The following is a 27417-nucleotide window of genomic DNA, read 5'->3' on the forward strand; positions in this document are numbered from 1 at the left end:
AGAATACAAATCAATCACTCTGCATACAATTGGCATCATACAAATCAATTTACCTTATATCAAAGCAATCCACATAAGAAATTATCATAATCCTCATAAATTTAATCCATTCATAAGATATGCATCATATTTCTAGCACCATAATAAAGTCCTGCAAATCAAATAAATGACATACACCATCTCAATGTTATCCTATCCTAGAATCGTATAAAATTCTATATCCATAATGCATAGAAATGAAGCATCAATATATCAATGTTATCCAATCCTGGAATCATATAAAGTTCATATCCATAATGCATAGAAATAAAGCATCCATAATAGTTCCAACATGAAAATCACCGAAATGCTAGGATGGGTCAGGGTAGGGCCTAATAGCATTGATGTCAACACTAGCTGTTATGATTGGTTACCGGCAGACAGGTTTTGGTTACCAGTAGAAGATCTAGTGTTACCGACAAAAGAGACTATCTGTTGGACACTTTCGGCATGTTTGGATCAGTGAAGTATGTTTGATTTCATGTGTTATATTCTCCATGAACATTTTTTGGTCATTTGGTATTGTCTTGGCAATTGGATGCTATCATACACTCTGGTAAACCCTTATCGGCACTAGTTTAAGGATTTACCAGCAGAGCTTTCATTGAGGAATCATGACAGGATGCATAATTGGTGTTGGTGTAGCTTCTTCATGGATTTCAGGATGTTGAATATGTTCTTTGATTGTTCTTCAACTGCTTGAAGATATTGCTTTGGCGTAGTGGACCCATAATAGGTCTAGTACCTATCTAGGTTATGGACCGGTATCATGCTAATGTGTACTCTACACATTACCAGTATGTTTCAAGATGATTTATAGATTTGTTATTATTGTTTCGGTCTTAAGCCGACATGGCATATCATTGTAATAAGGAATTATGTAATGATCTCTTTTAGGTGGTCGACCTAATTGGTTTACGCCTTAGGGTTTGTATAAATAAGAGGTAGAAACTCTTTGTAGTGTATCATGGTTATTGGAAAGGTCATGGTCAATGAATGTAATGTGTAAATATTGTAATATCATTCATGAAGAGGAGTTGGTAGATCATTGGTGATCGAATTGGATTAAGAAGAGGATTTAGTCCTACGGCACTGAGCTTAACCGGGACTGTAATCAGGCATGGTAGATGTTATCTCTGGAAGTTCACTCTATTGGATTGTTGTCCATTTATCTTGAGATGGTTGTAGCCTCTCTGTAGTCAGTGAGACTCTTTTGTAATGAGAAGTATGCTCTAGGCAGTGTGCCTTCCTGCAAGTGTAGGCCCCTAATTATAACACATACTTTCTGCAAAAGTATCATTTGACTGTGGGTAGGCTTCCCACCGTGGTTTTTCCCTTTCCGGGTTTTCCAAGTACAAATCATGGTGTTATGTGGTATGGTTGCTTTGCATTTATTATCTAGTTAATTGTTAATTTGTATTGTTTACTAGTATTTATTCCTACCGGCATCTGTATGTGCTTTACCGGTAGTTGATTTGTTTAAGGTTGTATTGTGGATTAAAAGTTATAATCTCTTAAAAACTTATTCACCCCTCCCCCTCTCAGTTGTTCACCAGTTATCCTAACAATTGGTATCAGAGCTTTGGTCCTCTTTTGCAGAAGCTTAACCACTTGATGTAGATCTTATGGCAACTAACACTTCTAATCCACCGGCAACTATTTTCAGAAGAGAAATCCCTAAGCTTGATGGAACAAATTATGGCATATGGAAAATTTGAATGGAGACTCATCTTAGATTTATTGGCAAGGATATTTGGGAGATCACTGAGAAAGGATACACACCTTATGATCTGGCATTTGGCAATCCTGCTCTTGCAGACTTGGATAAGAATATTTAAAATGATTGCAGAGCTAGAGAAGCCCTCTTGTGTGCACTTACTGATCAGCAGATCATGGGATTAACTAATAAATTATCAACTAAGGTTATGTGGGACAAATTGAAAACTTTGAATGAAGGTGATCCTACTATCAAAATTGCTAAACTTGATGGTTACCAAGTAAGATATGAAAACTTGAAAATGGAAGATAATGAAAGAATTGTTGTGTTTATGGAAAGAGAATGAGATTGTTATGGGAATTCAATGTTGTGGAGGATTTCTAAGTGAAGATGAAATAGTTTCCAAAGTCTTGAGAGCCCTTCCACCAACTTACAAGATGAAGGCAACTGCAATTCATGAGTTAAGAACAATGGCAAACACTTCAGTTAACAAAGACACTTTCATTGGGAAATTATCTGCCTTTGAGCTTGAAGAATTTGGATCTTCTGGAGCTGTAAAATCTGAACATTTTTTTCATGCATCATCATCATCTACTAGCAAAAGTGATTGGAAAGCCCTATATAAAAAAGAATTGGAAGACATGATGAAAGAAGATGAAGAACTTGAGCAACGTGAAGCCTTATTTGCTAGAAGAGTACCTAAAGGGCCAACTAGAAGTAAGTATGAAGGAAAAGCACCTTTTAAATTTTTTGCATGTAATAAGATTGGTCATTTTGCATCTAGATGTCCTGAAAGGAATGCAAGGTTTGAGGAAAAAGTTAAGAAATCTTTTAAGCCTAACCAAAATAGATATAGATTGAAGAAAAGTAAACAATGCTACATAGCAGATGAGGAAGGAGTAATTGATGACTCTGGAGATGAACCGACGGAAGACTCTGCTAGTGGATCTAGAAATGGAAAATAATGGGTGTTCTATGCCTTGAAGGAAGATGAACCGGAACCGGCTATCAAGAATGAAGAAAAGGCCCTGGCAGCAAAAGTTGAATATAAGGATTAATGGGTAATTGATAGTGAATGCTCACATCATATGACTAGTAAAGGGAAATTTATGTCCCTGCAAGAATACAATGTCGGTCAAGTCAGGTTTGGAGATGAAAAGGCATGTATGATCAAAGGTAGAGGTAATATTTCCTTGGATGGCAAGCATAATACTGATAATGTCTATTATGTAGAAGGCTTAAAGAATAATCTTTTGAGTGTTGGTCAACTGGTTGATAAGGGTTTTCAACTTCAGTTTAAAGATAGAAAATACAAAATCATTAACAAGACTCGCTTGGAGATTGCAACTGATATTCAGACTGTAAGTAATATCTTTCACTTGAACACTAGTAATAAGACATGTTTAATTTATCATATTGATGAGAGTTGGCTATGGCATAAGAGGTTGTGTCATATTAATTTTGATTGTATTGTTAAGATCAGATCAACTAAGGCTGTTAGAGATACACCTAAGATTATGAAGCCTCATAATCCGGTATGTAAGGAATGTCAATTGGGTAAGCAAGTCAAAAGTTCTTTTAAGAGCATACATGATAAATCTAATGATGTACTTGATTTGATTCACACTGACTTATGTGGTCCAGCAAGGACTAGAAGCTTTCAAGGTGATAGGTATTTCATGTTGATTATTGATGACTATTATACAATGATGTGGGTGACTTTTCTAAGGGAGAAGTCTGAAGCTTTTGAGAAATTCAAGATCTTTAAAGTGAAGGTTGAAACTGAAACTGGTTTGAAAATCAAATGTCTAAGATTAGATCATGGCGGTGAGCTCACTTCTCATGAATTTAACTGTTATTGTGAGACAAATGGAATCGGGAAACAACTATCTACACCTAGGACTCCTCAGTAAAATGGAGTAGTGGAAAAAAAAAATAGAACCATTTTGGATGTAGCTAGATTTATGATGATGGAAGCCAAATTGCCTCATATCTACTAGAGAGAAGCAGTGAGTACATCAGTCTACACATTCAACAGAGTTCACATCAAAGGTGAAACCGGTAAGACCCCTTATGAACTATGGTTTGGACATACACCTACTATTAAATATTTTAGAATTTGTGGAAGTAAATGCTATATCAAAAGAGATGATTAAATTGGAAAGTTTGATCCTAGATGTGATGAAGGGATATTTCTTGGTTATTCAATTCAGAGCAAAGCATATAGATGTTATAACAAAAGATTGCAAAAAATTGTGGAGAGTGCTAATGTGAAAGTGGATGAATAGTATAGAAATCATTCTATATCATATGATAGGGAATTGGCAGTGGAAATGATCATAACTGAACCGGCAATGCCTCAATTGGTACAAGAAGCTGAGACAGTTACATCGGCATAGTCAAAAAATTCAACTATGACTAATGATCAAAGCAGTGAACCTAAAGTTCAAAAGGCACCAAGGTATGTAAGATAAAATCATTCTGAAGATCAAATTATTGGAGATAGGAACAAGGGAGTTATGACAAGAAGAAAACTAGCAAATGAAGAGGTATATCTTATTTCTCAAGTTGAATCAGTAACTGTTATTGAAGCTTGTAAGGATAAACATTAGTTAAAGGCTATGGAAGATGAATTATATCAGATAGAGAAAAATGAGACTTGGCCTTTAGTTCCCCGGCCTAAAAATAAGAACGTTATTGGAACTAAATGGGTTTTTAGGAATAGACTAAATGAGGATGGTCAAGTTGTAAGGAACAAAGCTAGATTGATTTGTAAAGGTTATTCTCAAATGGAAGGAATTGATTATGGTGAGACATTTGTACCTGTAGCTATAATTAAAGTTGCTAGACTATTTCTTGTCTATGCCGCTTATAAGAACTATAAGGTTTATCAAATGGATGTTAAATGTGCATTTTTGAATGGTGAGCTTGAGTAAGAAGTATACATTGAGCAACCTGATGGATTTTCATTGACAGATAATAAAGATATGGTTTGGAGATTGAAGAAAGCTTTATATGGTTTGAAACTGGCTCCTAGAGCTTGTTATGCAAGGTTGGATAAATATCTTTTGAAGGTTGGTTTCACTAAAGGCAGTGCTGATAGTAATCTATATCATAAGATCACTAATAATGCTATTTTGATTATTGAAGTATTTGTTGATGATATCATTTTTGGAGGAGAAGATAAATTGTGCATGGAATTCGCTAACAACATGAAGAATGAATTTGAAATGTCCATGATTGGGGAGATGAAATTTTTCTTAGGTTTGCAAATTACTCAAACCAACAAAGGCATTTTTATATGTCAAACTAAGTATCTAAGGGAATTGCTGAAGAAGTTTGGTATGGATAATTCTAAACCAGTAAGTACTCCTATGGCGACAAGTGAGAAATTATCTATCAAGGATACTTTTACATCGGTAAATCCGACAAGGTATAAGTCTATGATTGGTGGTCTGTTATATCTGGCTCAGACTAGACCTAATATTATAAATGCAGTAAGTATTTTTTCAAGATATCAAAGTAATTCTAAAGAAAATCATGAATGTGCAGTAAAGAGGATATTTTGGTATTTGAAAGGAACAATAGAATATGGTTTATGGTATTCTAAAAAAGATGATTTCACTTTATGTGCATATACTGACTCGGATTGGGCAGGAGATACTGATGACAGGAAGAGCACTTCTGGTGGAGCTTTCTTTCTTGGAAAAAAATTGGTTTCATGGATCAGCAAAAAATAGTCATGCATTTCTTTATCTACTGCAGAAGTTGAGTATGTTGCAAAAGCAAATAATTGCACTCAAGTCTTGTGGATGAAGCAAATGTTAAAGGATATCAGGGTAAATTGTAGTGAACCGGTAATTATCTACTGTGATAACTCTATAGCTATTGACATGTCTAAGAATCCATTATTTCACTCTAAGAATAAGCATATTTCAATAAAGTATAACTTTCTGAAGGACAAGGTAGAAGCAAAGGAAGTCAAATTGGTTTATGTGAACACTAAAGAACAGATTGCAGATATATTCACTAAACCATTGTCTAAGGAATCATTTGAGTATTTGAGAGACAAACTAGAGGTTTCTGCCCCTCCGGCAGAGACTTGATTGATGAAGTTTGTCATCAGTCCGGCATGCATTATTAGAGACATTATTCATTCTTGCACTAATGAGTGATGCTACTACTTAGGGGGAGTAGTCAACTTTGATATTCAGAGGTTTATATCATTGCTTTGATATTTTTGTCAGATTTATGTTATTGATGTCAAAGGGGGAGTGATAGTAATGTGAAAAATCATTCAGAACCTTACAAAGATATCATTCACAGGGGGAGAGCTATTGATATTCAGGAGATTGTTGGTTCTCTTCCACAGGGGGAGACTTGTTTGGCACTTCTTGGTACTTAGATGTTTTTCACATCTAGTGTTGCCATCAATGCCAAAGGGGGAGATTGATAGCATTATGGATCAACTGATTATGTGTTGCAATTATGTTTTGTCATTGATGTCAACACTAGTTGTTATGATTGATTACTGGTAGATAGGTTTTGGTTACCGATAGAAGATCTAGTGTTACCGACAAAAGAGATTATCTGTTGGACACTTCCAACATGTTTGGATCAATGAAGTGTGTTTGATTTCATGTGTTATATTCTCCATAAGCATGTTTTGGTCAATTGGTATTGGCTTGGAAATTGGATGCTAGCATACACTCTAGTAAACCCTTACCGACACTGGTTTAAGGCTTTACCGACAGAGCTTTCATTGATGAATTATGATAGGATGCATAATTGGTGTTGGTGCAGCTTCTTCTTGGATTTCAGAATGTTGAAGATGTTCTTTGATTGTGCTTCAACTTATTGAAGATATTTCTTTGGCGTGGTGGACCCAGAATAGGTCTAGTACCTATCTAGGTTATGGATCAGTATCATGCTAACGTGTACTCTACACGTTACCGAGATGTTTCAAGATGGTTTATGGATTTGTTATTATTATTTTGGTCTTAAGACAACATGGCATATAATTGTAATAAGGAATTATGTAATGATCTCTTTTAGGTGACCGACCTAATTGGTTTAGGCCTTAGGGTTTATGTAAATAAGAGGTAGAAACACTTTGTAGTGTATCATGGTTATTGGAAAGGTCATGGTCAAGGAATGTAATGTGTGAATATTGTAATATCATTCAGGTGGAGGATTTGGTCAATCATTGGTGATCGAATTGGATTGAGAAGAGGATTTAGTCCTCGGACACTAAGCTTAACCAGGAGTGTAATCAGGCATGGTAGATGCTATCTCTGGCAGTTCACTCTATTGGATTGTTGTCCATTTATCTTGAGATGTTCGTAGCCTCTCTGTAGTCAGTGAGACTCTTTTGTAATGAGCAATACGCTCTAGGTAGTGTGTCTTCTTGCAAGTGTAGGCCCCTCATTGTAATACATACTTTTTGCAGAAGTATGATTTGACTGTGGGTAGGCCTCCCACCATGGTTTTTCCCTTTTTGAGTTTTCCACGTACAAATCATGGTGTTATGTGGTATGGTTAATTTGTATTGATTATCTGGTTAATTGTTAATTTGTATTGTTTACCGGTATCTGTTCCTACCGACATCTAAATGTGATTTACCGATACTTGATTTGTTTAAGGTTTTATTATGGATGAAAAGTTCTAATCTATTAACAACTGATTCACGCCCCCCCCCCTCCTTAGTTGTTCACCGATTATCCTAAAAAATACAAGGTCATTTTTCAGTCCTAGAGCAATTGTAGTCCATGAAGGAGTAGCACATCAAGAACAAAAGTATACTCACAAGTCAGAGTCCTTATTCACAATCAAAAGATGTTTCTAAATCTCAAAAGAACAGTCATAGGATTCTTATTGGCAATCAAATACAATGCTTTTGATAGTGAATAAAAGAAACAAAGCTACATAGCCTGAAGTTACTACAAGTGAGTAGTCATAGATAGAAAGTTCGTCATCAAAGATGAGATCATGAATTTCTTAACTATTCAAGCAATTCAAAACATAAACCAATGAAATAGGTGCAATATTGAAATATATCAAACAATATTAAACTCCCTATTGTGCATCATGGCTTCCATTGTTCTTCTCTTCTTTGTGGTATGATGGCTCTTAGATATTGCATTGGTAACCTGCAAGTGACACAAAGATTCAAAGTTCGTGATTGTTGAAAATGGAGAATTGATCCTACATTTATATATTTTTGAGTGAGATTGATTGAGAGCTGGAACAAAATGATCAAGAGGTGGAACTCAGGTGAGCTCGCATGTTGATTGATAGTTGAACTGCTATTTGGAGGTGGAACATAATAGATTGAATTGTTAATTGAGTTAACTGGTTGAGAAAAAAGTTGATTGAAAGATGAAAAAACATGATTGGAGGAGAATTAAATAACGAGAAAGAAAGCTTTATTTAGAAAAAGCTAAGTGGAAGATAGAAAAAGAATGATGCAAATTAATCAATTAATTGAAAAGATAAATTAAAATAGATTAAACAGTTAACTAATTGATGACTGATTGAGAGCTTTTTGGAAAAAAGCAAAGTGGAAGATAGAAATAGAGATTGGAAAAATAGTTGATTTAATTAATCAATTAATTTAATTAATTAATTTAGCATGTCTTGAACTTTGATTTTGATTTTCAATTTAATCTTTGCATGAGAATTGATTTAAATATTGAATTTATTTTAAATTCAATTAAATCTTTGAATATATTTAGAACTTGACTTTGGAATTCAATTTGATTTTTGAAATCATGCACATGTATTTGAAATTAGAAGAAATTAGAAGAGTTAATGAATTTGAATTTGAATTTGAATTTGAGGAATTAATGAAATTAGAATTTGGGGATTTGGAATTTTGAATTTGAATTAGAGGAATTAATGAGTTAATTAAATAATTAAAAGAAATTATTCAATTATTTTAAAATTGAATTTTAATTAAATAATAAATATTATTTAAACAAAAGAATTAAAATCATAATTAATTAAATAATTAATATTTAGTAAAGGGTTTAAATGATTAATTGATGATAGAATTGGAAATGAATAATTAATAATGTTATGAAGAAATATGAATTTAGAAGAATAAGATTAATTAGCTTAATTAAATAATTAAAGAATTATTTAATCAATTAGAAGAATAACTAGTACATGATCAATGAGACATTTTTAGGTGTTTACAGTAATCATGGAGCTAAAGTGATAAATCTCTGGAGGTTATAGATGATGACTATATAAGGACTCATTTTAGCAAAGAAAAAAGAACTTGTACGAGTAAAAGATTCAATAACAGTCATCAAGAACCAAGAATAGACCTACACCATAGATACATCAAATCTTACCACTACTGTGTATTTGTCCTTTGATGGGACTCTTCATGTTTTTATATGAAATCTATTGGTATTGTGTATTCATTATCTACCATTATTGCCCAAGGACTACTCCTAAACTAACTAAATATGAAACTTGACCAAACAAAACCATTAATTAGTTTTGAAAAATAACTTCCCTTTCTTCCCAGCTTTAGATGAGTTAAATGCTTATGGACAACTGAGAAGAAATGAAAAATAAGATGATATCCAATAAACTGTTGTAAAGCTTCTTGAAAATCATAAACAAGCTCACTTACCCCTTCATGCTGGGAAAGATAATTGTTGTTTGGAAGTGAAAAAGTGACTTGGATCTACCCATTTGGAGTTTCAATCTCATACTTGGGTTCTATTCTAGAAAGATTCCTAATTGGGCATCCTCTTGAAAGGGTCATCTTTAGGTTTTGTCTACTAGTTTCTTGTCTATATGTTGTCTTATCAACCATCATTTCTTCTTTCTTCTTTTCTTGCTCCATCTGAAACACACTTATGATCATAATCACTTCATATAGAGGCCATTCTTTTTAGTTTGTACGAAAGATTATATGAACCATACAATTACACTAGCTAAAACAATACCTTGCCACAATATATAACCTGATCAAATCATAGAAATACTTGCTAAAATATTATATTTATGCATAGAACAACAAAGGATTCTAAGACAAATTATAGTGAATACTTAGCACAGTACACTGTAAATGACAAAAAATGAGTAGGAAAATTAGTAATCTTCATTGAAATTTTGAATAGAATCTGATTGCAACACATAGAGATATCTTTGACTTTCAAGTATTTGAAGGTTAGAAGAAATAACATAGTTGAATACACAAAAAACCATAGATTAACCTAAAATATTTTGAGTTACAAGGCTAAATTCACTATTGTACATACAAGGAAAAAGCAAGAACTCAAAATCTTTTGGGTTCATCTTTGATTTTTAGTGTATTGAGTTGTGTTATTTCTTTTCTTTGAAAATTTGACAATTTTGCCGATTAAAGAGCTGGAAAATTAGGAGAAAGCAGATTCACTTGTAATAACTTGAAACATACTGGAACTTGGACTGTTGCAACCATGAGATATTCTTCTAGAGTCACCAGGTGTGATGATTTCTTGCCTACAAAGGTTCTTATACTACTGCTCACACCAAGACAACAACAAGATGAAGCTCTTTTTTATCTGAAAATCAGTTTGAAGTCCCATCGAGCATGCCAAAAATTGTTATTACAAGAAATAACACATATTTTATCTACAAAGACTTCTCTCAGACCCTTAGTCACCCTTGACATACTGATCTGAGTATTGACAATAAACCCTTTTGTAATCCATGTGATCCCTTTTATTTAGAAGATTGCTCTGAGTCAAATCAAGTTTGTCTTATGAACTTTTCATGACTCTTATCTACTCATTATTGTCATGGGTATCATGACCTAGGCCTTTACTCTGTGATTTGTGTCAATCATGGCTCAGACTATCACTATGCTTGAATACTCTTATGACTGCATTTACCTTTTAGTTTTTCTCACAACTGTTTTGAGGGAAATCTCATTGGCATCCTTAAATAGTCAATACTCTATGTGCTACACTTTCATTATGACAACACATTTTCTATTTCTTGTGTGTAGTGATTGTAGTTATTGGTTTGCATTTTCTACATATTTGACTGTCTTGAATAGTATTCACTGCCCTTGTGATTTTCTCAACAGTGTTCTTTGGTTGCATTCACTTTGATGACTGTTTTAAATCTGTCGGCATCATTAAGTGTTCACTCTAATGAAGATTTTTGTGTTTTGATAGCAACCTCCTTGTTTCCTTAACCTTGATCATTGACTAAATCTGATCATAAATGTTGCCCATATCCCTTTCGACTATGTTGTGCTTTATTGTGAGCCTCATTGATATAATGATCATGATAACAACTCGCCCTTGGAGGCCCTCAGATCAAGGGTTAAACTATTGATACTGTCTCAAATTCCCCTCAAAACTTGGGATTCTTTTTGGTCACTCTCTTTGACTGAATTTTAAATTTTGGGCTTGCATTGATGGAAGGTTTGAATTTGAAATTCAAATATTGCTAACATACTCCATAAACTCCTTTTTTTGACTGTGTACTATTCAAACCCCCTATGATTAAGGCCTCCTCTTACATCTTGACACTGTCTTTTGAGCTTGTGAAGGTGACTGATACATATTCTTGTTCTCTACCTCAACCACCATTGCTTCTTCCTTCTTTTCTTTCTCCATCTTAAGCACACTTGCATCCATATCAAACTTTTGAATCTTCACATCAAAATTGTCCTCAATTATTTTCTCATGGATGAGCTCCTTCTCAATATCATTTCCATTCACTTGCTAATTACAACTTACCAAATTTGTTAGTATAAACATATTATCTTCATCATTGCTAACAAACAAAGGAAGCTCAACAAATAAATTGTCTTTAATCTAAGAATCAACAATTATTTCTTTAACAAAAACATGTTGCTCCTGATTTACATCTTCAAAAAATGGATGTTTAGTGTCTAAACTTGAAACAAATACCTCAAGATCATCCAATAAAGAGTCCTCATCTTTCTCTTTTCTTTCTTGTGATAGAGGACATTATTTTTACCTTGTTGCAACTCTCTTGTGTAGTCAAAACATCAACATTTTGAACCTCTCCTTTTTGTCTAGAGGCTTCATATTTCTTTTCATCTTCTTATCTCAAATAATTTGTTAATATTGAACACATTAAAACTTCCTCTTCTTCAACAAAAAGTGAAAGCTCATCAAACAAATTAGACAAAACTTCATGTTGATAATCATTATTTTTCTCTATACTTCATTCTTCTAACATGCTCTCAGTATGATAGCCTTCTAAGGATACAGTGAGACTCACTATATCAACTTGTGAAGCTTCTTGGGTTGTTGGAAGGCAAATAGTTTCTTCAAGAGGGAATACAAGCTGAATTTGCTAATGTATAGACTCTTGAGATGAAGGATAACTCTTAAAACTTTGGATTTTACTTATAGAAGGCTCAATAGGTTCATCTTGAATGAAGCATAAAGCTTTGAATATAGGAACCTCTTTTCCAAAAAAGAGATTTGGAAAGGTGACAACATGGTGGGTTTCTTTCTTAGGTATAGGTTATTGCAATAAAGGTGGCTCTCTAAAATGGGATAGAAACCTTAGGAGACTTGAGAGGCTCACCTTGCGTGAAGCTTGGAATTTTATGTGTAGAAATATCCTTTTTTACAGGTTGATCCATTGAAGTTGAGGGAACTTGTTTGAAGCTAAAAATTGAAGGAGCTTATTGCACCTCCAACCTTTGAGAAAACAAATATTTCATCTGCTCTTCCTTTGTTGTTATTTCCCTTGCGATATCCTTCTCATAAACAACCTATATGAAATCAAACATGATTGAACACTACTCAAAAAACTAAGAGACTGCTACCAAAAATTATGCTCAAACACTTGGAGGAAAACAAACTTGACTAACATGCCTAAAACAAGATGTTACAACACCTTATTGAAAGAAAAATTAACCTACTCCTAAACTAATTAAATATGAAACTTTCTCAAACAAAACCATTAACTAATTTTGAAAAATATATTCCCTTTCTTCTCATCTTTAGATGATTTATATGCTTATGGACAGCTGACAAGAGATGAAAAATAAGATGATATCCAATAAACTATTGTAAAGCTTCTTGAAAATCATAAAAAGGCTCACTCACCCCTTCATACTGAGAAAGATAACTATTGTTTGGAAGTGAGAAAGTGACTTGGATCTGCCCATTTGGAGTTGCAATCTCATACTTGGGTTCTATTCTGGAAAGTTGCCTTATTGGGCATCCTCTTGAAATGCTCATCTTTAGATTTTGTTTGTTGGTTTCTTGTCTATCTATTTTCTTATCAACCACCAAGTGGTCTTCCTTCTTTTCTTTCTCCATTAGAAACCAAATGATTTGTGTATGAGTTGTGCTTGGTTGTGTAGTGTGTTAGCAACATTTGAATTTCAAATTCAAACCTTTCATCAATGCAAGCCCAAAATTCAAAATTCAGTCAAAGAGGGCAACTAAAAAAGAATCCCAATTTTTGAGGGGATTTTGAGATAGTATCAGTAGTTCAACCCTTGATCTAAGGGCCCCCAAGGGTGTGTTGTCATCAAAGGGAAGTTTTGGGAGATAAATTATTTCCTTATCTTCAGTTCCAACCACTTTTGGAGGTATTGTCAAATCAGCTCACCCAACAAGGTCCAATTTTAAATTCAAATAATAGTTATATTTCTCAATATGAAGGGGTGAGTGAGCTTTTTTATGGAGAAACTAATAATATTCACAACTCATTTGGTTCGAATGATGATCATAAGAACTTCATATAGAGGCCATTATTTTTCAATTTATGTGAAAGATGATTAGAACAACAAAGGATTCTAAGACAAACCACATTGAATACTTAGCACAATACAATGTAAATGACAAAAATGAGTAGGCATAACAGTAATCTTCATTAAAATTTCTAATAGAATCTGATTACAACACATAGAGATATCTTTTTCTTTCAAGTATTTGAAGGTTACAAGAAATAGCACATATTTTGTCTCCAAATACTTATCTCAGACCCTTAGTGATAACAATAATAGTGGTCATGCTTCCACCTCATGCCCTCATATTTCATCTAATGATCACAACCAAGGTCATGCTTTTAGTACCAATCATATTTGTGGTCGTGATGCTCACACCCATTCATGGCCTTATAATTAAATACCAAATTCATATCCTAGGCGTTCAACACAACAGCTACATTCCTCCTCCACCACCTTCTGTAGATCCACATAATTATATTCCTCCTCCACCACCTCTTGGAGACCCACATAATTACATTCCTCCACCACCACCTCCTAGATACCCACATAATTACATTCCTCCACCCAGTACCTAATATCATGCTTATGTTCCTCCTCTCGATGGTCATTACAATAATTTCATTCCCCCTCCTCCACTCAATCACTCAGGCATAGGGATAAATCAAAGGAATACAACACTGTCTGTTAGACAGTTCAAATAACTGGAAGACAACTAAGGCGGGGCTGAATCAGTTGTCATGGATTACTGGAACCACTAGCAATTTAAACTTTAAGACCGGAACCCAAAACATTATACCAAAATAGCAATTAAACCAATAAAGCATAAACAATAATCAAAAAATAAATACCATCCATATGACACCAAGATTTGTACGTGGAAAACCGGGTAAAGGGAAAAACCACGGTGGGAAGCCTACCCATAGTCAAATAATACTTGTAAGTAGGAATTCAGAAATCATCAAAGCAAATAGATATTAGACTAGCTCAATCACAAAAACTAGATTGCAATGATAACAATCCTAAAAACATTCAACAGAGATATGAAAACAAGACATTCAAATCAAATGCAAACCATCACAAACGCGAATATCTCTTCCATAATTCTCCATTGTCCTTCTTTCTCCTTCAAATTGCTTTGTTTGTGGATCTCACCTACAAATGCAAAGGCATAGTATTGAAAGCAAGATGAAATGGTAGCATAAGGATACTAGAAGCATGATTGATTATCTGAAAATGTGATTAGATCAATTCGAAAATGTAATTAATTGGGATCCTTGATTGAAGAAATTCATCCAATTTATAGACAAATTGGAGAGATGACAAGATTAGCATGAAGAGATTTGAAAGGAAATTTCAAATCAAGAATGACAAATATGACAAATTATGACAAAATTGACACTTTCTATGCAAGATTGATTGATTGACAAATTATGACAAAATTGACAAGATTGCTATGCAAAATTGATTGATTGACAAATTATGACAAATTATGACAAGATTGAAATGTCATTCCCATGAAATTAGGGGAAATATTAGAAAAATAGGAGAAAATAGAAAATTAGATGAATTGGAAATTAGAAAATTAGAAATTGATGAAAATTAGGTAAATTAATTAATAATTTTTCATTCATTAATTAATTCACAAAAAGAGGGGGAATTAATTAGCTAATTAAATAAAAATTTAATTGTGACAAGAAGACTTAGGATAAATAAATAAATTATTTAACCTAGATGGAAAATGACAAACAAGATTAAATGAACAAATCATAAAACCCTAGAAGATGAATTAGAAATGCAAGGACGACAATTAGGTCTTGACAAAAGATAATTGATGCAGGGTCGATTTGATCATGATTTTCACTGACAAAGGACCAATGTTGATAAATGATTTGATTGATAAAGAGATCAAATTGATAGGCGCTAATTGACATGATTGAAGAGGACAAGGATCGATGACGAATCGATCGCAAAATGACAAGATTGACAAGTTGACAAGGATCGATGATGAATCGATCACAAGATGACAAGATTGACAAGGACGAGGATCAATGACGAATCGATCGCAAAATGACAAGATTGACAAGTTGATAAGGATTGATGACAAATCGATCACAAGATGACAACATTGAAAAGGATAAGGATCGATGACAAATAGATCGCAAGATGACAAGATTGACAAGAGGACATAACCCTAATTCCATCATCGATTAGGATTGACGATGTCCAAAATGATGATAAATGAGCACATACATTGATGCGACAGGATAAGATCGACCAAAATCATGACTGAAGATTGCTATCGACAAGACCAAGTGCAAAAGTGATAAACATGAGGAATGCAAAAGAAGGACTTGATGCTCGCAAATGATAAAGACCAAGTGCACAACATAGAAGAAATGTTAATGCGACACAAGAACCCTAAAATAAGGCAATGCGCAAATGTTAAAGTATGACTTCGCAAGCGTTGACCATTTTTAGATGTCTACAATACTTATGCAGTAAGTATGTGAATTACAATTGAGGGGCCCACACTTGCAGGAAGGCCAACAGCCTAGAGTGCACTGCTCGTCACAAAAGGACCCTCACTAACTACATAGAAATCCATACTACAATCCAAAGAAGTGTTGAACTGCAAAATATAGCATCTCCTATGCCTGAGTATAGTTCTGGTTAAGCTCAATACCAGAGGACTAATACCTCTTACATAATCCCAATTCGATCTCCAATGATCGACCAAATCCTCTACCTCAATGATATTACATTATTCATACATTACATTCCCTGACCATGACCTCTAACATAACCATAATAATCTACAATAAGATCTTACATCTATATATACAAACCCTCGACCATAAACAATTAGGTCGGCCACCAGATAATAAACCAATTACATAATTACAAACCATGTCGGCCTTAGACCAAACAAATAAAATCCAACACATAAGGCATCCTAAAAATATATCGAGAGGTCCAATCCACACATTACATTAAAGTTGGTCCATAACCTAGATCAAGTGGGACCCAGTATAGGTCCACACACTATAGTAATGATCTCCATCCGCCAAGTCTGAAACATGATCACCAACAGCATCCTGAAACTCCACTAGAAGCTACACCAACACGACTTATGAAATTCATCAAGGATCTTCATCAAAAGCTCTGCCAGTGAAACCCTTGCCAGAACCAGAAACTAAGCTTCTAAGCAAGTAGGATAGCATCTAATGACCAGACCAAAATCAACTAGCCGAATATGAGCATGAGTATCATGAACAAGACAATTCCATCACCAAATCATACCAAAGCCTACCAGATCATGTCAGATCCAAATCAACTAGAAACCACTCAACCTATCAGGACCAAAAGGGTGTCGGTAAAGCATCCAAACAGCTAGTGTTGGCATCAATGACAAAACATCAATGCAACACATAATCAATTCCACCGAATGGCCAACTCAATTGCTGAAGCATAGGGATAAATCAAAGTAATAAGACACTACCTAAATATGATTTGCAACAACAAAAAGTGAGGGAATTACAACAACAAATGGCTATTATGTGTACTCCTATCAAGAATTACACACTTCAAAACATTTTTTCTTATCATTTCCATAGGACTATACCCATGCCACCCTTTCCCCCTAATTTTGATGGGCCTAATTTGTCAGGTACAAGGGAAAATTTGATCCTAAGGAACATATTAGAGAATTATGCAGTACTTGTATAGATGTTGCGCATGATGATTCTTACCTAATGCACCTCTTCTCACATAGTCTAGGGGGGACAAGCTATGGAGTGGTTTTCAAGAGTACCTTCTAGGATTAGTTCTTGGGGTGACTTGGCTAAGAAATTAATTCAACACTTATTCTACAATATTGAGTATGAGGACTCAGTGATAACTTTGTGTACCACCAAACAATACAATGGGGATTCTTTTGCATATTTTTTACAAATATGAAGAAGTTTGGCTAGTTGTTGCCCTTTCCATGTTCCACAAAAACAAATAGTTGACATGCTCACATAGAACCTACATTAGGAAATTGGATATGAGCTTCACAAATTATGTTTGAATTCATTTAAAGAAATTGTTGAGAAAGGTTCAAGTACATTGAAAAAGTCCAAAAAACAAGGTATTATCAAAATTTCAAAGAAAATAAACATGATTCTAATTCAAACGAACAACCTCACTTTTGGAACAAGAATAAGAATATAGTTAATGATTGGTTGTGGATAGAAACATGGAAAAACCTTTAGTAAGATTTCTCAGAACTATCTCATTAAGTAATCAACTAAATACACAGAGGAAAGATACACCTTGGGAGAATCAGTTGAGTTGGCATTACAAAATCTAGTTGCTAATAATCTCATTACTTTACCAAAGAATTGGGCATTTAAACCCAGGATCAAGCCTTCAAGGTGGAATGACAATTAATATTGTGATTACCATAGAAACAAAGGGCACAAGGCTAACAATTGTCATAAGCTTAAGAACCTCATTGAATACCTCATTGAGAATGCTACAATTTAAATTGAGGGTCAGTCATCCAATGAAGAACATGTGTTGTTTAAGGATCCCTTGCCTAAACATGATAAAGGAAAAGCTCCCAAAACTACTCCTAAATCCAATTCCAATTATGCCAATGTCTCTTACAACTATACAGTTAACCACATTTCTAAGATGGACCATCATGTCTTTACCATAACTATCAAAGAAAAATCCCCTATGTGTAATGTGACAACCCATCAAGGTAAAGTGACCCTACAAGGTACCATATCAAAACATACTTCATCATCTAACCAATACGACCTAGTTGAGAAACTTGGGGAAAAAATAGCCCACATATCCTTTCTTGAGATTTTACACATATCCCCTTCACATAAGGCTATCCTAGATTAAAAAAAATTGCAAGAAACTTTTGTACATATTAACCTAAATGTGGATTAGTTTCAAGCCATGGTGGGACACTTATCTTCACCTCATCACCTTACCTTTACCAAAAAAGATGATTCATCCCCCAACAAACTCATAATGCAACCCTCCATATTAAAGCTTTTGTCCATAAACATTGAATAAAATGAGTCCTCATAGATGGAAGAGCAAGTCAGAACATTTTCACTTCAAAAGTAATTCTAGCATTGGGATTGTTTGAAGGAGCTATGGATTAAAATAAAAATTTAACAATCAAAGCTTATGATGATAAAGAACGTTCACCTAAAGGAACTGTCATCTTACTAATTAAATTTGAGCCAATGGTAAAAGATGTGCTTTACCAAGTTCTAGACCTTGCTCTCACTTATGACATAATCTTAGGTCATCCTTGGATACATGTTATGTAGGAAGTTATTTCCATGTACCATCAATGCATCAAGTTCCTACACAATAGAATAGAAGTTACCATTCATGTTGATCCAAATCCATATCTCTATTGCAATAACATTTATCGTAAATCTAAAGCTACAGTACCTATCAATCAAGAAAGTAGTTCATCTTTATCCTATGTTGATCCTAAATCAATTAAATCTTCTACTTCTAAGAAACCTACGATCAAGGCTAAGGTCAAGAACAAAGGAATGGGATAATATAGTATGCAACAATTCATGTATCTCAGACAACTTATAGACTCTCCTAAGAAATATGGGTTACCACAATCATCACAAAAAATGTCAAAAGAAACTATCAAATGGGATCATACCACTTTTACTAAATGGGGTGAGATGGAAGATGAAGACCTTTTTAAAATGTTGTAAAAAGATTTAGAGGAACAAGAAGTTTAAGAGAACATCAAAATACCTTTTAAAAACTATGGAAAAGGCTTCAAATTCCTACAAAAAATGGGATATGATGGAAAAAGTCATCTTGGCTTGTAGGAATGAGGAATTTTAGAACCTCTTCAACCTGAGTTGGTACCAATGAAGCTAAAGAACAAAGGATTGGGACATATACCTTTGAAATTGTGTGGTCCTAAAGTTAAATTGTTGTCACAAAATTTTGCACCCTTGTTGAACATTGATGCTCAACAACCTTGTGAAATATGGAAACAACCTCCAAGTTTGGGACCCTGCGCATATGAGGTTGAGTCTCCAGAGAAGGTCAGCTTCCTTTTAAATCAGAGTGTAGTGTTGAACCAACCCAGAACTTGTAAAGTCTATACTAATGATTTTAGAGGGGAAAAGAGGAGAAAGAATGTTGAAAGGGAAATGAGGGATGATGCACCTAGATGGAAATTTGATCCTCCCTGCCCATAACTACATAAGACATCAATAGAAACTACCCAAAGATATGCACAATTTCCTATTCTAATAAAATTCTCAAGAATAAGAAAAGGTTAGTATAATGTAAGATGAAGAGAGGAACGAAGGCAGTTCACATACAATATCTACAGGGATGTTAACACAATCACATAATCTGAGAATAGAAAAATAATGCATTCAAATAAAGAGGTAAGATACCTTACATATAATATTTGAACTGGAAAGGCAAGACAGATAATTGTATTGATGTAAAGGAAAAGTAAAGTTTACAGTTATAGAATAAGTGAATTTCTATTAGAGAAACAGAGAGAAGACCCTCAAAAAGGGTTATGAAATTCCCTTTATATATCAGGCATAACTCAGATGATACATTGGGTTTAGAAACCGTAACCAACTAGGGTTAGGTTACAAAAGAGAGATGATCATATCCAAATAGATTTTGATGTTTGTGTTCCTTGTAGATCTTCATCAAATTAAGGAGTAGAAAACCCTAAAATTAAGGGAGTTCCTACATTGGAATGGCATCTGAACGTCCTCTATCAAACCCATAAGTCTTCAATCTAAATTAAATGAGCATGGGGTGGCCATAGGAAAGGTTTGTAGAAGCATGGAGGATTAATGGTAGTCATCCCTCGGCCCTCTCAAAGTGGTTGAGATAGGTCAAATTTGATTTGGTTCAATGAAGAGGTCAAAAACTTATTTTTAACCCATTAAGTTGGCAACCACCACTGAGAAAATGTTTAAATATGAACAATCACCTCCAGCTTAAATTCAAGCCACTCAATTTATTTTTATTGTGTGGATGGATGGTTAAGATCATGCCATGGAAGCTGACCCCGTCAACTTAACAACCAAATCATGGTATCACAGCTAAGGATAAAACTTATTCTTTGATTGTTGCGATATAGCAGTAACAAAACTTATCATCACCAAAGTTATAACAATATCGCAGGGGGAAGGCAATGCTATCCCCAAATTGTCATGGTGGAGTGGTAATAAAACATTCACAATGTTGATGTACCTTCCCCAAATCATAGGGGTCAAGTGGCAGTTAAGGATAACCATTGCAACCTCATGATAAAATTATTCACTCCTTCCCTAGCGGTCACTATAACATCGCAAGGGAAGGAAACCGTTGGGACCCAACCATTGTGATGGAGTGGTGAGCATTCCTCCAGGCCCCACCAAAGGCATCTCCATATCGTCGGGGGCACTTAACCTTCCTTTTGGAATGTCACGATAATGCGATGAAGCATTAGCGGCCATCGCTATATCACCAAGGGGAAACCATTAGGGGCTTCAACCACTATGATAGAGTGGTAAATAAAATAGTAACTACAATATCGTAGGGGGAACCCAAAGACAAGCTCAAACCATTGCGATAAGCAATACAAACCTCTCGCCAGCTAGTAGGGGAGGGAAAAGGGAAGGTAATATAAATAAAGAAGCCCCCCTCCAACTGGTAGCCCTTAAGTGAAATGACCACCACAATCAGTCTACGCCGAGAAATAACAAGGCCAAAGATGACAAAGGCAAAAAATGCCTTAAGGGTTTAGGGTTTAGACCTTACTGAAATATGTAGGGTTTTACCATTGATGATTTTTCTTAGATCAGTTATCTACATGGCTAAGTTTGACACAAAAAAGGTCAACATTTTTTGTGACTTAGTGGGGATGGAAAGCCTACTTGGCATATGGTCAGTAGCTTGGGGAATCCATTGGGCCTAGAATCAAGACTAGACGTGATAAAAAAACCTCTGCCCCTATACCTACAAAAGATCAAAACTATGTCATTCTAAGGAAGAATGGAATGTGCTCGTGCACTTCTTGGAAAACTTGAAAACTAACTAAGATTTACAAGGGCCAAAATCACCTTAAGAGAAAGATTTAAGGTGGATTTCATTGACTGCAATGGGGAGGGATTCACCATTCAGCCTACATAGGTGAAAGAATTGGCTTCCTTGCAGTTTGTGCTAACATATGCACTACTCCAAATAGCATCAAATTTGGAGTGCCTCCTTGGTTTGTCTTGGTCAACATCCCACTTAATGACAGGGTCACCAGCATTGAAGTTCCTATGAGTGGCTCATTTGTCAAAACTCCTTGTGACCTATCCTTGATGGATATTGAGGGTCTACATGGCCCTACTTCTGATTTCTTCTATCTCCATCAGCTCTGCATATCTGACTATCATGGTATCATTTTCTAAGATCTCTAGGTGGTGTGCTAAATCAAAATAGGGAAATTAAATAGAATTGAAGCCTTGTTTCCCTTCCATATACCAGCGTGAAAGGTGAATTACCAATTTCTCTCTTAGGTGTGATCCTGTTGGCCCATAAGGTTGTCCCCAACTTCAAATGCCAAGACCTATTGTTGTCATCCAGAGTCTTCTTGATGATTCTAATGAGTTTCTTATATGAGGACTCAGTAGGCCATTCCCCTAAGGGTAGTAGTTTGATGATGTCTTCAATTATATGGTATGTCTAACTGCCCATGAACCGATCTAACCTCCAACAAAAGCCTTGGAATTGTCAGATATAACAGTAGAAGAGGCACCAAATGGAGTTACAATTTCCTCCAGGAACTGAACCACTAAACTTTCAGTAGCATCCTTCAGGGTCACTACCTTTGTCCACCTTGTGAAGTAATTTATGGAAGCCAAAAGCCATTTATGGCTAGCACTTGATAGAGGGTTAATTGGGCCAATGAAATCTAGGCCCCACTGAGTAAAAGATTGATCAAATTGTATATGATGAAGAGGAAGGGTACCCAATCTTTGTTTACCTGAGAAAATTACACACTCTTTGGACTTCCTTACCCACTTGTGGGAATCTCTAAATAAGGATGACCAATAATAGCCTACCTTAATTATTTTCATGGTAGTGGTCCTTACAAAAAAATGGCCACATGAGGGGCCATCGTGAAACTCTTCTAATAATCTACTGACCTGATCTTCTTTGACGCATCTCAGTAAGACTCCATTCAAGTCCCTTTTGAACAAAACACCATCCACTAATATATAAGGAATAGACTGAATTATGAAGTGTCTTCTCTTAGTTCTATCAAATTTAGGAGGGTAACTACTGTATACACTTAAAATTTGCTATGAGCAATTAAATAGATATTTTATATTTATTTAATAATTATTCTTCTATTAAATAGTTAATTTGAAAAGATTAATTTATTTAATTCATTTCATGTCCTTCTATTAATTAATTTAATTGAAATATTTTATTAATTAATTTGGTATATCCTTTTCTTCTAATCAATTAATTAAATATCTAATATTTAATTATTCTTATATCCTATAGTCTCAAATATTAAATAATTTCTTGATTATTTAATTCATTTCCAACTCATCTTTCCATCACTTCCTCTGCCAACTCATCCATCATGTGGCTAAATTAATTCAAAAAAATTAAATTAAATTAAATCATTTATTAGCCACTTATCATCAACTTCCAAAATAAATGAAATATTGTGTGCATACACATATATCCTAACCTTCTTCTATATTCTCTCCAACATCCCTATATATTAGGAGGACTTGAGTCCACTTGTCCTCTCATTCCTACATGTTCTCCAACTATCCTATGTCCTCTCAAGTCTTCAACTCCATCAAGGTGAGATGAGTGACACTTGTCTTCTCCTTCTCCCTTTTCTCTCAACCTTCAACTTCTTGCTCATAAGCATCCAATTTGCAAGATTCAATCATGACCATTGATCTCTGCCACCTAAGCTCATGCACTCAAAAATCTATAAAAAGAGGTCTCCTAATCCATTTTGAAACTAATAGACTAATAGCTAATCATATAGTCATTCTAGGAGTCTTTATCTTGCATCTGTGAGTTTGAGTTTGAAGCAATTAGCAATTTTAGAATTTATTTCATAGCTTAATATCATGTTAGCTTAAATCATTTGCATATGCATATCATAGTATCAATTAACTATCAGTCCATTCTTCATATTCCATCTTGGAAGCTACCAGTGCTTGTCTGAGAGCAAATGATCTCCAACCAAGAACAGTGGAGTTAGGAAACAATGAGACATAAATCATGAAGGTAATAATATTTCTATTTTATATTCATTTTATGTAGTTTCATCAGTTGAGTTTGGATTTCCTATAGTATTTCCTTTGTATTTTGTGAAGCTAATATGTTGCAGGTAGTATTCTGAAGATGAAATTCAAGTTGACATATTTGGCACCCACCGTGGGGCCCAGGCCTCGCATATATCTTTCTAACATCCTTTCTAGTTCTCATACACATAAATATAATGCATTTATAATCCAGATTCGTGTCTGTGTGAATTCTAACAGCATATTCATCTAATAAATTGGTACTTTCATTTCGCAGGTTAATGCATTTCACATTTAGGTTAGCACTTTTGTCTGTAAATCAACGCTTTTAGTCCTCAGATTTGTGCTTTTGTTTCGCGGGTTAACGCATTTGGCATTTAGGATAGCACTTTTGTCTGCGAATTCACGCATTTAGTCTGTAGAGCGGCATTCTTGTTTCTTCGGCTCACGCATTTGTCACCTAGCTTAGCGCTTTTGAGATAGAAGACAGTGCATTTGATAGGATAGCTCTTTTGTTCTCAACTAACAAGCTCTTCTGTAGGTCCAAATGTCCAAGAACTGAAAATTTCAAACTACTAAAATATCTATGTGCAGGGTTATTTTGAAGTAAATTAGCAATTTTAGAATTTCTTTCATAGCTTAATATCATGTTATCTTAAATCATTTGCATATGCATATCATAGTATCAGCTAACTATCAGTCCATTCTTCATATGCCATCTTGGAAGCTATCAGTACTTTTCTGAGAGCAAATTATCTGCAAATAGATGTTGGCCATTTGGTGGAATTGATTGTGTGTTGCATTGATTTTTTGTCATTGATGTCAACACTATCTATTTGTATGCTTTACCAGCACCCTTCTGGTCCTGGTAGGTTGAGTGGTTTATGGATAACTTGGATCTGGCATGATCTAGCAGGCTACGGTATAATCTGGTGATGGAATTGGCTTGTTCATGATACTTATACTCATATTTGGTCAGTTGGTTTTGGTCTGGTGATTGGATGCTATCCTACTTACTTAGAATATTGGTTTCTAGTTCCAGAGGGGTTTCACCGGCAGAGTTTGTGGTGGAGATATTTGATGAATTGCATAAGTGGTGTTGGTGTAGCTTTTGATGGAGTTTCAGGATGCTATTGGTGATCATGTTCGAGACTTAGCATTTGGAGATCATTGCTGAAGCCTATGGACCTATACTTGGTCCCGATTGATCTAGGTTATGGACCTACTTTAATGTAACATGTGGATAGGACCTATTTATGTATTTATGGGATGTCTTATGTGTTGATATTATTTGTTTGGTCTAAGGCCAACATGGTTTGTAATTATGTAATTGGTTTATTGTCTGGTGGCCGAACTGATTGTCTATGGTCGAGGGTTTGTATAAATAGATGTAATATCTCACTGTAGATCATCATAGTTAATGTAAGAGGTCATGCTCAAGGAATGTAATGTGCGAATAATGTAATATCATTCAGGTAAAGGATTTGGTCCATCATTGGAGATCGAATTATATTTATGTAAGAGGATTTAGTCCTTTGGTATTGAGCTTAACCAGAACTATACTCTGGCATAGGAGATGCTATCTTTTGCAGTTCAACACTTCTCCGGATTGTAGTCTGGATTTATATGTATTCAGTGAGGTTCCTTTTGTGATGAGCAGTGTGCTCTAGGCTATTGACCTTCCTGCAAGTGCAGGCCCCTTCATTGTAATTCACATAGTTACTACAGAAGTATTATCTGAATATGGGTAGGCTTCCCACCATGGTTTTTCCCCTTACTGGGTTTTCCACGTTTGGTGTTGTTTGGATGGATTTTATTCTATAATTATTGTTTATGCTTAATTGGATTAATTGCTATTCCGGTATTATTGTTTTGGGTTTCGGTATTAAAGTTTTAATTGTTGAATGTTCCTGTAATATGTGACAACTGATTCACCCCCCCCTCTCAGTTTTCTTTTGGTTATCTGAACTGTCTAACAATTGGTATTATAGCTTTGGTCCTCTCTGTAGAAATATTAACTTCTTAAGGAAGATCCTATGGCAACTAACAGTTCAAGTTCATCTAGATCTTCTGGAGCTATCTTTCGAAGGGATAGCTTGATGGAACAAACTACACAGTATGGAAGATTCGGATGGAGACTCATCTGAGATGTCTTGGCAAGGAGATTTGGGAGATTACACAGAATGATGTCACACCCTTTAATCCAGGATCTGGCAATCCTCCTCTGACAAACCTGGACAAGGGGCTTGAGAATGATTGTAGAGAAAGAAAATATCTCTTGTGTGCACTTTCTGATCAGAAAATAATGGGATTAACAAACAAATCATTTGGAAAGGCTATATGGGATAAGTTGGAGACTCTTAATGAAGGTGACCCTATAGTGAATATTGCTAAACTTGATGGTTACCAGGTGAGATATGAAAACCTGCAGATGGAAGAAGATGAAAGGATTACTGCATTCATGGAAAGGGTAAATGAGATTGTTATAGGAATTCAATGTTATGGTGGAACTCTGAGCAAAGATGAAATTGTTTCTAAAGTCCTGAGAGCCCTACCATCGACTTAAAAATGAAGGCTACTTCTATTAATGAGTTGAGAACAATGGCTAATACATCTGTCAACAAAGATACTTTGGTTGGAAAACTATCTTCTTTTGAGCTTGAGGAATTTGGACCTTCTGGAGCTGTAAAAACTGAACCTCCTTTTCATGCATCTACATCTACAACTGGTAAGCAAGACGGGAAAGCTTTATATGCAAAGGAGTTAGAAGATATGAAGAGAGAAGATGATGAGTTTGAGAAACTTGAAGCATTGTTTTCTAGAAGAGTACCGAAAGGACTAGTAGGAAGTAAGTATAAATGAAAAGCACCTTTTAAATGTTTTGCATGTAATAAGATTGGTCATTTTACATCTAGATGTCCTAAAAGGAATTCAAGATTTGAAGAAAGAGTTAAAAGATCATTTAAGCCTAACCCTGGATATCAGAACATAGCGTATGAGGAAGGCATTACTGATTCAGAAGATGAACCGACAGAAGACTTTGCTAGTGGATCTGGAAATGGGAAGGAATGGGTGTTTCTGGCTATCAAGGAAGATGATCCGGCACTAGAAGAGATTGTACTTGAAGAGAAGGAACTTGCTGCTAAAATTGAGGACAAGGATGAATGGGTAATTGACAGTAGTTGTTCACATAATATGACTGGAGATAAAGGGAATTTTCTGTCTTTGCAAGAATTTTATGGTGGACTAGTTAGATTTGGAGATGACAAGGCATGTATGATCCAAGGAAAAGGAACTATATCATTAGATGGTAAGAACAATATTGACAATGTTTATTATGTTGAAGGATTGAAGCATAATCTTTTGAGTGTAGGACAATTGGTAGATAAGGGATTTCAATTACAGTTCAAGGATGGAAAATGCAAAATCATTAACAGATCTGGCTTGGAGATTGCAACCAGTAAACAGACAAAAGGTAACATATTTCATTTAAACTCTAGTGAGAAGACATGTTTGATTACACAAACTCATTAGAGTTAGCAATGGCATAAAAGGTTGTGTCATGTGAATTTTGAATGCATTGTGAAGATCGGTCCAAC

The sequence above is a fragment of the Cryptomeria japonica genome, chromosome 6 (assembly GCF_030272615.1).
Source record: "Cryptomeria japonica chromosome 6, Sugi_1.0, whole genome shotgun sequence".
Classification (NCBI taxonomy): domain Eukaryota; kingdom Viridiplantae; phylum Streptophyta; class Pinopsida; order Cupressales; family Cupressaceae; genus Cryptomeria; species Cryptomeria japonica.